Source organism: Triticum dicoccoides, chromosome 2A (assembly GCF_002162155.2).
Source record: "Triticum dicoccoides isolate Atlit2015 ecotype Zavitan chromosome 2A, WEW_v2.0, whole genome shotgun sequence".
NCBI classification, from domain to species: Eukaryota; Viridiplantae; Streptophyta; class Magnoliopsida; order Poales; family Poaceae; genus Triticum; species Triticum dicoccoides.
Window position 1 is genome coordinate 24,904,537 of NC_041382.1, and position 13,287 is coordinate 24,917,823.

Genomic DNA, 13,287 nt, shown 5'->3' on the forward strand with positions numbered 1-13,287 from the left:
TCATGATCACTGATACGTCTCCAACGTATCTATAATTTTTGATTGTTCCATGCTATTATATTATCTGTTTTGGATGTTTAATGGGCTTTACTATGCACTTTTATATTATTTTTGGGACTAACCTACTAACCAAAGGCCAAGTGCAAATTGATGTTTTTTGCCTATTTCAGTGTTTCGCAGACAAGGAATATCAAACGGAAGCCAAACGGAATGAAACCTTCGGGAGAGTTATTTTTGGAACAAATACAATCCAGGAGACTTGGAGTGGACGTCAAGGAAGCAACGAGGCGGCCACGAGATAGGGAGGCGCCCCCCACCCTCGTGGCTCCCCTGACCTATTTCTTTCGCCTATATATACTTATATACCCCGAAAACATCCAAGAGCACCACGAAACCCTATTTCCACCGCCGCAACCTTCTCTACCCGTGAGATCCCATCTTGGGGCCTTTTCCGGCGCTCCGCCGGAGGGGGAATCGATCACGGAGGGCTTCTACATGAACACCATAGCCTCTCCGATGATGTGTGAGTAGTTTACTTCAGACCTTCGGGTCCATAGTTATTAGATAGATGGCTTCTTCTCTCTCTTTGGATCTCAATACAAAGTTCTCCTCGATCTTCTTGGAGATCTATTTGATGTAATTCTTTTTCCGGTGTGTTTGTCGAGATCCGATGAATTATGGGTTTATGATCAAGATTATCTATGAACAATATTTGATTCTTCTCTGAATTCTTATATGTTTGATATCTTTGCAAGTCTCTTCAAATTATAAGTTTGGTTTGGCCTACCAGATTGATCTTTCTTGCAATGGGAGAAGTGCTTAGCTTTGTGTTCAATCTTGCGGTGTCCTTTCCCAGTGACAGCAGGGGCAGCAAGGCACGTATTGTATTGTTGCCATCGAGGATAAAAAGATGGGGTTTATATCATATTGCTTGAGTTTATCCCTCTACATCATGTCATCTTGCCTAATGCGTTACTCTGTTCTTATGAACTTAATACTCTAGATGCATGCTGGATAGCGGTCGATGTGTGGAGTAATAGTAGTAGATGCAGAATCATTTCGGTCTACTTGTTGCGGACGCGATGCCTATATACATGATCATGCCTAGATATTCTCATAACTATGCGCTTTTCTATCAATTGCTCGACAGTAATTCGTTCACCCACCGTAAATTATGCTATCTTGAGAGAAGCCACTAGTGAAACCTATGGCCCCCGGGTCTATCTTCCACCATATTATTTTCCTATCAATTTACTATTTCTTCCACCGTTTATTTTGCAATCTTTACTTTCCAATCTATATCATAAAAATAGCAAAAATATTTATCTTATTATCTCTACCAGATCTCACTTTTGCAAGTGGCCTTGAAGGGATTGACAACCCCTTTATCACGTTGGTTGCAAGGTTCTTATTTGTTTGTGCAGGTACAAGACGACTTGCGTGTAACCTCCTACTGGATTTATACCTTGGTTCTCAAAACTGAGGGAAATACTTATGCTACTTTTCTGCATCATCCTTTCCTCTTCAAGGGAAAACCAACGCATGCTCAAGAGGTAGCAAGAAGGATTTCTGGCGCCATTGCCGGGGAGGCTTACACCAAGTCAAGTCAAGATTTGATCTCCTAGCAACTAGCCATTTCTGGCGCCGTTGCCAGGGAGATCTACCCTCAAGTCAAGACATACCAAGTACCCATCACAAACTCTTCTCCCTCGTATTACATTATTTGCCCTTTGCCTCTCGTTTTCCTCTCCCCCAGTTCACCTTTGTTGTTTTATTCACCCTTTTGTTTGCTCGTGTTGCCATGTGCCTTCTATATGCATGCATCTTCGCTTGCTGAAAAGCTATTGTTATGGATCCTCATCCACTTGCTAATCTCTTTAAGAGATCCAATTATGATGAACCTATTGCTAGTGAGTTGAGTGCACTAGATTATCTTTATGAGGTTTTGCTTGAAATTCGTGAATCTGAAAATTGTGATGAACTACTTTATGAAGCGATTCACGATAGCTCCTTGAATGAAAAGCATGATTGCAATAATGTTATTATAAATTCACTTAATGTAAATTGTGTTAATGATATGCAAAACCTCAAGCTTGGGGATGCTAAATTTGCTATGTCTACTACTTTTTGCAATGATCATGATTGGGGTGATGATTCTTTTGATCTTGAAAATTTATTTAAGCCCCATGATGAATATGAGGTTGATAATAATGTTTGCAATAATATTGAAAGTGGGTTTGGAAGAGTGTCAACTTTAGACCCCACATATTTGGAGAATGTTCAATCTTATGAAGTTTTTGATAAAAGTGTGTTTGGAGAGGTCATGACTTTAGTTAATGTTAATTCCACTATTTTGGAAGAGTGTCAACTTTGCACACATGTGGATCGTGTTAATAATATGTTTTGTGATAGCTATATTGTTGAATTTGCTTATGATCCTACATGTAATTATTATGAGAGAGGAAAATATGGTTGTAGAAATTTTCATGTTACTAAATTACCTCTCGTTATGTTGAGATTGCTATTGTTTCTTTCCGCTTCCTTGCATATGCTAGTTTTTGCTTGTCTTGATAATTTGTTGGCCTATAAGATGCCTATGCATAGGAAGTATGTTAGACTTAGATGTGTTTTTCACGTGTTTTATGATACTCTATGTGTGCTTCAATTCGTGTCTTTCATGTGAGCATCATTGAAATCTCTTTGCCTAGCTAGGGGCGTTAAACGATAGCGCTTGTTGGGAGGCAACCCAATTTTATTTTTGTTCCTTGATTTTTGTTCCTGTTTAGTAATAAACAATTCATCTAGCTTCTTTTATGGTTGTGGTTTTTATGTTTTAATTAGTGTTTGTGCCAAGTAGAACCTTTGTGAAGACTTGGGGAAAGTCTTTGCGATCTGGCTGTAAAAAACAGAAACTTTAGCGCTCACAAGATTAGCTGACATTTTTTACTGGAGAGTGCTATAGGTTGATTCTTTTTGCAGATGATTAATAGATAAATTCATCACGTCCAAAAATTTATTTCAGAATTTGTGGGGTTCCAGAAGTATACGTTTGATACAGATTACTACAGACTGTTCTATTTTTGACAGATTCTGTTTTTCGTGTGTTGTTTGCTTATTTTGATGAATCTATGGCAAGTATCAGGGGGTATGAACCATAGAGAAGTTGAAATAAAGTAGGTTTAACACCAATATAAATAAAGAATGAGTTCATTACAGTACCTTGAGGTGGTTGTTTGTTTTCTTATACTAACGGAGCTCATGAGATTTTCTGTTGAGTTTTGTGTTGTCAAGTTTTCAAGTTTTGGGTAAAGATTTGATGGATTTTGGAATAAGGAGTGGCAAGAGCCTAAGCTTGGGGATTCCCAAGGCACCCCAAGGTAAAATTCAAGGACAACCAAAAGCCTAAGGTTGGGGATGCCCCGGAAGTCATCCCCTCTTTCGTCTTCGTCTATCGGTAACTTTACTTGAGGCTATATTTTTATTCACCACATGATATGTGTTTTGCTTGGAGATTCTTGTATGATTTGAGTCTTTGCTTTTTAGTTTACCACAATCATCCTTGCTATACACAGCTTTTGGGAGAGACACACATGAATCGGAATTTATTAGAATACTCTATGTGCTTCACTTATATCTTTTGAGCTAGATAATTTTGCTCTAGTGCTTCACTTATATCCTTTTAGAGCACGGTGGTAGTTTTATTTCATAGAAATTATTGATCTCTCATGCTTCACTTATATTATTTTGTGAGTCTTATAGAACAGCATGATAGTTTGCTTTGGCTATAAAATTAGTCCTAATATGATGAACATCCAAGATGGGTATAATAAAAACTGTCATATAAAGTGCATTGAATACTATGAGAAGGTTGATACTTGATAATTGTTTTGAGATATGAAGATGGTGATATTAGAGTCATGCTAGTTTAGTAGTTGTGAATTTGAGAGATACTTGTGTTAAATTTTGTGATTCCCGTAGCATGCACGTATGGTGAACCGTTATGTGATGAAGTCGGAGCATGATTTATTTATTGATTGTCTTCCTTATGAGTGGTGATCGGGGACGAGCGATGGTCTTTTCCTACCAATCTATCCCCTAGGAGCATGCACGTAGTACTTCGTTTCGATAACTAATAGATTTTTGCAATAAGTATGTGAGTTCTTTATGACTAATGTTGAGTCCATGGATTATGCACACTCTCACCCTTCCACCATTGCTAGCCTCTCTAATACCTCGCACCTTTCGCCGGTATCATACACCCACCATATACATTCCTCAAAACAGTCACCATACCTACCTATTATGGCATTTCCATAGCCATTCCGAGATATATTGCCATGCAACTTACCACCATTCCGTTTGTTATGACACGTTCCATCATTGTCATATTGCCTTGCATGATCATGTAGTTGACATCGTATTTGTGGCAAAGTCACCGTTCATAATTCTTTCATACATGTCACTCTTGATTCATTGCATATCCCGGTACACCGCCGGAGGCATTTACATAGAGTCATATTTTGTTCTAAGTATCGAGTTGTAATTCTTGAGTTGTAAGTAAATAAAAGTGTGATGATTTTCATTATTAGAGCATTGTCCCAATGAGTAAAGGATGATGAAGACTATGATTCCCCCACAAGTCGTGATGAGACTTCGGATGAAAAAGAAAAAAAAGAAAGGCCATAAAAAAGAGAGAGAAAAATGCCCAAATAAAAAAAATGAGAGAAAAAGAGAGAAGGGACAATGTTACTACCCTTTTACCACACTTGTGCTTCAAAGTAGCACCATGATCTTCATGATAGAGAGTCTCCTATGTTGTCATTTTCATATACTAGTGAGAATTTTACATTATAGTACTTGTCTTGTATATTCCAATGATGGGCTTCCTAAAAATGCCCTAGGTCTTCGTGAGCAAGCAAGTTGAATGCACACCCACTTAGTTTCTTTTGTTGAGCTTTCATACACTTATAGCTCCAGTGCATCTGTTGCATGGAAATCCCTACTCACTCACATTGATATCTATTGATGGGCATCTCCATAGCCCGTTGGTACGCCTAGTTGATGTGAGACTATCTTCTCTCTTTTGTCTTCTCCACAACCACCCTTCTACTCCACTTATAGTGCCATGTCCATGGCTCACGCTCATATATTGCGTGAAGATTGAAAGAGTTTGAGAACATCAAAAGTATGAAACAATTGCTTGGCTTGTCATCGGTGTTGTGCATGATTTAAATATTTTGTGTGATGAAGATAGAGCATAGCCAGACTATATGATTTTGTAGGGATAACTTTCTTTGGCCATGTTATTTTGAGAATACATGATTGCTTTGTTAGTATGCCTGAAGTATTATTATTTTTATGTCAATATTAAACTTTTATCTTGAATCTTTCGGATCTGAACATTCATGCCACAATAAATAAAATTACATTGAGAATTATGCTAGATATCATTCCACATCAAAATTTCTGTTTTTATCATTTACGTACTTGAGGACGAGTAGGAATTAAGCTTGGGGATGCTTGATACGTCTCCAACATATCTATAATTTTTGATTGTTCCATGCTATTATATTATCTGTTTTGGATGTTTAATGGGCTTTACTATGCACTTTTATATTATTTTTGGGACTAACCTACTAACCAAAGGCCCAGTGCAAATTGCTATTTTTTTTGCCTATTTTAGTGTTTCGCAGAAAAGGAATATCAAACGGAATGAAACCTTCGGGAGAGTTATATTATTTGTTTGTGCAGGTACAAGGCGACTTGCGTGTAACCTCCTACTGGATTGATACCTTGGTTCTCAAAACTGAGGGAAATACTTACGCTACTTTGCTGCATCACCCTTTCCTCTTCAAGGGAAAACCAACGCATGCTCAAGAGGTAGCAATCACTTGGGCAAGTTCACACTGTATGTGGTAAAACTCAGCTCTGATTCGATGATCCGGTGTCTTTCCTATGCTTGTGACCCAGCTGACAATCTCGGCATCGTTGGTAGTAGGTGACATGCGAAGGCGTTGATTATCCCTTCTGTACTCGAGCAGGTGATGCATGAGTTAGAATCCATCAGCCATACTGGTGTGCAGTTGCTGGATGCAGTAGAAGTCGTTCTTATGACCGAAAGCCAGCCCGCGACCCCTGTACTTTTTCACCTTGATATATCCACCAGACAGGCTGAAGGTTAACAGGGCACTATCGAGAACACTCTTTATGTGCTTGTAATCCTTTTTCCTGAGGTTCTTTGATGAGTCCAAGTATATAGCATGGGAGTATTCCGGGTACAGAAGGATGAGGACGCCCCCCCGCTGCGCAAATTAAGTACACCTCAAATTAGCCTCCATGCTTGCAAATGAATGATTAACACTTACGAAAGGATATCTGCGGATGACTTAAGTGGGATGATAAGGCACGAGAATCTCTTCCTTGTCCTTATTAGCGATCATGAAGTCGCCGAGGTACTTGCTCGCATAGTCACGGTGCTCTTTGCAAACTGCCAAGAAGCTCTCGTGCATATAGTATGGGTCCGCGATGCAGATATACTGTATGTTCTCGACCCTGATGAAGTAGTTCAGATACATCACATACATGCGGATGAACTAGAAATCCAGCTTGGTCATGTGGAACATGTCGTAGATGTAGTCAAATCACAGGATGAAATTATTCGCGGGCCATCTCTCAACGTACAACTTCCCACCCGGCACCTGAGCCGCGTAAAGCGGGTATCCTGGTTTTTTTGCGATCAGAAGGCTTTTCTCTCTGGCCAGCACATCTTCATGCAGTCTCCTTAGATCATTGTTCACTAGGTGCTCTAGCACTTTGGCAGGTAGGATTGATACGTCTCTAACGTATCGATAATTTATGAAGTATTCATGTCATGTTTACTATTGTTTTATATGATTTTGGTATGATTTGATTAAAACTAACCCGGGCTGACATTGTTTTCAGCAGAATTACTCTGGTGTTGTTTTTGTGCAGAAATAAAAGTTCTCGGAATGCGATGAAAATCAACGGAGAATTTTTCTGGAAAATATAAAAAATACTGGAACAAAAATCTACTGGAGGGGAGTCCCGTGGGCCCCACGAGGGTGGGGGGCGCGCCCCTGTGCCTCGTGGACTTCCCGTGGGCCCCCCTGACTTGTTCTCGACGCCAACCTCTCCTATAAATGCCCAAACCTCCAGAAAATAACCTAGATCGGAAGTTCCGCCGCCACAAGCCTCTGTAGCCACAAGAAATCAATCTAGGCCCTCTCTGGCACCCTGTCGGAGGGGGCCATCATCACCGGAGGGCATGGGGGAGGATCCCGGAGGGGCCATCATCGTCATGAAGGCCAAGGGCCAGAGGGAGAACCTCTCCCCATCCAGGGGGAGGCCATGGAGGAGGAAGCACAAGGGGGAGAACCTCTCCTCCTCCTCTCTCTCTCGGTGGCACTGGAGTGCCATCCGGAGGGGAATCATCGCCGCGGTGATCGTCTTCATCAACATCACCATCATCATCACCATCCTCATCTCTTTTACGCGATCCACTCTCCCACACCCCGCTGTAATCCCTACTTGAACATGGTGCTTTATGCCACATATTATGATCCAATGATGTGTTGCCATCCTATGATGTTTTGAGTAGATTTCCTTTGTCTATGGGTTGATTGATGATCTAGATTACTATGAGTTGTATGTTTTAGTTTGGTGTGGTCCTATAGTGCCCTCCGTGTCACGCAAGCGTGAGGGATTCCCGCTGTAGGGTGTTGCAATACGTTCATGATTCGCTTATAGTGGGTTGCTTGAGTGACAGAAGCATAAACCCGAGTAAGGGGGTTGTTGCGTATGGGATAAAGAGGACTTGATGCTTTAATGCTATGGTTGGGTTTTACCTTAATGATCTTTAGTAGTTGCGGATGCTTGCTAGAGTTCCAATCATAAGTTCATATGATCCAAGAAGAGAAAGTATGTTAGCTTATGCCTCTCCCTCCTATGAAATGGCAATGACTACTACCGGTCTTGTTAATAATTGCTTAAGACAATTCCGCACACCGATCCACCATTATTCCACACTCCCTATTTATAATATTTAGTAATATATTCTAACTTTATGATAACAGCACCTACTTTTATATTTTATCTCTCCGATACCATGCAAAATTATCCTCTTCATACCCACAACGTAGTTTTATTTCTCGTTTCTAGTTGGAAGCAAACGTTCAGGGTACGTAGAGTCGTATCAGTGGCAGATAGGGCTTGAGAGAATATTGATCTTACCTTTAGCTCCTTGTGGGTTCGACACTCCATACTTATCACTTCCACCATTGGGAATTGCTACGATGATTCCCTGCACTTGGGGATTATCAAGCTCTTTTCTGGCGCCGTTGCCGGGGAGCAATAGCGTGGGGTTGATATTCTCATGTGTGCTTGTTTGCTTTCTTCACTAAGTAGATTTTGTTTTTACTTTTTGTTTCTATAAAGTTGTGGGTGAAACATACAAAAAAACTAAAGAATGAGAATACAAAAGAATTTACTTGCCGCTCATGCCTAAAAAGTTTTTTTCAATAAGAGAAGTGATTGGAAGGTTATGCATTGGAGAAGTGAGGGTCGACCTTGAACACTTGTGTTCATGCTCATGGAAACAATGTAAATTTTTTCATGGAAGCTTCTCTGAAAATAATTATCCCCTTGTATATATCCATTGTATTATAAAAATAATGTGCCAATCTTCGGTTTTAGGATGATTAGATTGCTTGTTTACTATGTGTAGTACAGAAACAGAAACTTTGGCTGTAGCACGTGCATTTACATTTTTAACTGGAAAGTCAAATGGGTCTGAAACTTTTTTCACATTAATTATGTATAAATTTTTTTAATTGTCATATATTTTTTTAATTTTTTGGAGTTACATAAGTTTACTAAACTTCCAGATTACTACAGACTGTCCTGTTTTTCACAAATTCTGTTTTCTATGTATTGATCGCCTATTTTGATGAATCTATGGGTAGTATTGGGGGGTATGAACCATGGTGAAGTTGTAATACAGTAGATATAGTTCTAATATGAAATTGGAATGAGTTTTCAACAGTACCTAAAGGTAGTGATTTGCTTTATTATACTAACGAATCTCACAAAGTTTTTGTTAAAGTTTTGTGTGGATGAAGTGTTCGAAGATCGAGGAGCTATCAATATGAGAAGAATAAATAGAGGAAAGAGTTCAAGCTTTGGGATGCCCAAGGCACCCCAAGTAAATATTCCAAGGATACTCAAGCATCTAAGCTTGGGGATGCCCCGGTTGGCATCCCATCTTTCTTCTTCAACAATTATCGGTATGCCTCCGTTTTTGTTTTGTTCACATGATTTGTGTCCTTTGTGTTTTTCTTTTTCTTTAAGAACCATGCTAGTATGAGATAGCCCTTCATTGATTTATAGAATGCTTCATGTGCTTCACTTATATCTTTTAAGTATGATCTTATAGAATTGCTCTTTGTGCTTCACTTCAATTTTTTGAGTATGGTTTTATAGAATGCTTCGTGTGCTTCATTTATATATTTTGAGCTTGGATATTGGTTAGTATATATTAATTGTAGTGTGCTCCATAAACTTCACTTATATCTTCTGGAGTATGAATAATGCTATCATCTAAAGCAGGTTTGGAAGAGTGTCAACTTTAGTTAGTAATGATTCCACTATTCTGAATGAGAAGAATTTTGCTTATGTGGAGAGTAGTAAAATTTCTATGCTTGTAGATAATGAAAAGAATGCTTTATGTGATGGTTATATTGTTTAACTCATTCATGATGCTACTGAAAATTATTATGAGGGAGGAATACATGCTTGTAGGAGTTGCAATAATATCAAGTTTCCTCTCTATGTGCTTAAAGTTTTGAATTTATACTTATTTTGCCTTCCTATGCTAATTGATTCTTGTTCCTATAAATTATGTGCTCACAAAATCCCTAGGCATAGGAAGTGGGTTACATGTAAATGTGCTAAGTCATATTCTTCATGATGCTCTCTTTATGTTTCAATTCTTATCTTTTATGTGAGCATCATTGAAATCATCATGCCTAGCTAAAAGGCATTAAAGAAAAGCGCTTGTTGGTAGACAACCCAATATTTACCCTTACTATTTTTGTGTGTTTACATGATTAAGCTACTGTAGTAATCATTTTTTATAGCTTTTGTTTCAATAAAGTGCCAAGTAAGACCTTTGGGAAGACTTGGGTGAAGGTCAATGTGATCTTGCTGTAAAAAACAGAAACTTTGCGCTCACGGGATTAGCTGCCATTTTTTTTTACAGAAGAGTGATTTGGTGTTGATTATTTTTTCAGAGGATTAATAGACAAATTACTCACGTCCAAAAATTTAGTTCATACTTTTTTGAGTAGCAGAAGTATGGTTTCTGTTCAGATCATTACAGACTGTTCTGTTTCTGACAAATTCTGTTTTCATTGCATAGTTTGCTTGTTTTCTCGTTTCTATGGCTTATATTTATCAATATAAATTGTAGAAATGATATGGTACAGTAGGCATTGTGTGAGAACAATTATGAACCTTGTCTTTGACAGTACCAAAGTGAATGGTTTACTCTTTATCATACTAACCTATCTCACAAAGTTCCGTTAAGTTTTGTGTGATTGAAGTTTTCAAGCTTCGGGTGAGATATCGATATGAGAAGAATAAGGAGTGCAAAGACCCTAAGCTTGGGGATGGCCAAGGCACCGCAAGGTAATATTCAAGGAAGACTCAAGCGCCTAAGCTTGGGGATGCCCCGGAAGGCATCCCCCCTTTCGTCTTCAAAACCACTACAAGAAATATGTCAACTTGTGACCACCACTATTGGTCACTGAATGGTCACAAATTTCCATTTGTGACCTTTTTGTGACCAAAAACATAAGATCAAAAGCTGGCCTTCGTAAACTGACTATAGCGACCTTTCTTCTGGAATGGTCGCAAACGTTTATGACCAAAAAAAGGTCGTAGATTTAACGACCAACAGTTTTGGTCACTAGCAATCCGACCACACCACGTCAGATCCACCGTGGCAAGCTGACGTGGCAGACTTACGACCAAATGAAAAGGTCGTAAAATAGAATCAGCCCGGTCCATTTCAGCCGTCTTGATGGGCCAAGCCAATAATTCAGCCCATTTAATTTTGTTTCTCTTTATTTTGCTTATCTGCATGGGCCTGGCCCAATAATTTGGCCTTTTATTTTCTGGGAATGGAGCCTTTTTCTGATGATTTTTTTATATTCCACTATTGTTTTGGGCCACATCCTTTTTAGTCTAGTTCGAATTTGGGCCTTGGCCTTTTTATTTTCTGTTATGCAGCCTTTTATAATTTTTTTCTTACAGTCATTTCTTTTTTAGGCCCAAGCCTTTTTGGTCTAATTCTTGTTTGGGCCTTGGCCTTTTTAGAGCCCAGGTTCTCATTTTGCATAACTATAAACAGAAAGGCCCAGGTGCACAAGTGATCCACAAGCCCAGGTGCACAAGTGATCCACATAACTTCACAGAAAATAAACAAAATGATCCACAAGTGATCCAGGTTCACAAGATCACATAACTTCATAGAACGGCCTAGGTCCACAAGTGATCACATAACTTCACAGGATCCATGTGCTCTAGTTTAAACAGCAAAATGCAACAGCTCTCAGTTCAGCTCCCAGGTTCACAGGTTCAAAATGCAACAACTACCTTAGCTCAAAGACAAAGAGGTTCATAGCACAACCATCAAACTACCTTAGCTCCAAAGAGAGCCATCAAGTGGGCTAACTTCTCTTCCTGTTCTTGAGACTTCTTGCGCAACAGCTCAAGTTCCTTGTCGCGTGCAGCTTCAAATTCTTCCGCCTTCATCTTGATTGCCGCCAATTCTTCTTGCACCAGTTCAGCTTGAAGCTCGGACCTCTCCAGCTTCTGCTCAAGGTCACGAACATGAGCAACAACTTTGCCGGAGTTGTTCCTAGATGACTGGAGCCCAACATTCCTGAGGAATGTGCTTTGCTTGACTTCGGTCTTGAGGACTTGTTCGACAATTTCAACAGCAGACTTTGGCTCTTCACCTTCTGGTACCGGCGCTTCCTTCAATTTTGCCATCTCAAGCTAGCATATGGAGGAAAATGATAGGCATTGGTGGGAGATCTATTTCACATTTTGCAAACCAAACCAAGCAAGAGAAACCAAACCAGCACACAAATGGATTATTTGAAGTAATCAAACTAGCACACAAAATCTATACAAGAAGATGATGACTAGTGACCTGGAGACATGCAATTGGAACAATATGATCACTTCATTAAGCCTAGAATGGTGGTTCTATATAAGATGGCTTCCCGGGTGAGCCGATCATCAAACTAACATTCAGATCAAATTTCATCATATCATAAAAAATGCATCAAATAGCTACAACAAGTTCTGATATCTTTGTTGAACTATCAAACAACATCAAAGCATGGAACATAGCATGTGTTCTTGTTTGGCTCTGAGTCAAACAACATCAATTCATCAAAGCATCAAAGCTGGCTGTGAATCAAACAGGGCAAAGCATGGAGTGACTTACTATAGCAGTCTTGACTGGCTCCGAAAACCCGTGCTTCTTGCTATTGTGGGTGGCCTTAAACAAGTCAATCGCAGACAGCTCCTCACCCTTACGCTCTTCTTTCTGAAATGTTTTTCAACAAAAATCAAAATGTTATTCAGCAAGAATCAGAAATGTTATTCAATGAGGAACCAAAGGTGAGGTCTCTAGAGAAGAGTTCTCACAGTGGCAAAAATGTGTGCTGTGTAGTGCCTGGAACTAGTTCTTTGATTGTACACGACTTTTTGTCGATTCATCTTGTTAGACAAACAGGTTTCCTACAAAAAAGCATACTGTCAGCATGATCTAGCACTAGCATATCATGTGCAGAACATAAAGCATCAAACAAAGCAGAGACAAACCTTGTGTCTTGGGGTAGACCACATCTCCACCAGAGCTTGCCATTCACCATCCGTTAGATCAGGCACCGGAGACTTAATGCTGACTTTATTTGCGGCTATGGTATCAAAATACTTCTTCTTGATCTGATGGCGTCTGTTCTTTGAATATTTCTGCAGAATATCTTTGCACGAGGTCTTGATGGTCTCCGAGTCCGTGTTCATCTCAAAATTTGCCTACCAAGATAGCAAACAAGGTAGGAACAATATTAGTGATCATGCATAGGTGTAACAGAAAATAGATAGCACATTAACTATGAAACAAGTAGCTCACAACAACTTTCCCAATGTAGTTCTCCAATAGACTAGCATTTTTTTTGTATAGCTTGAAGTGAG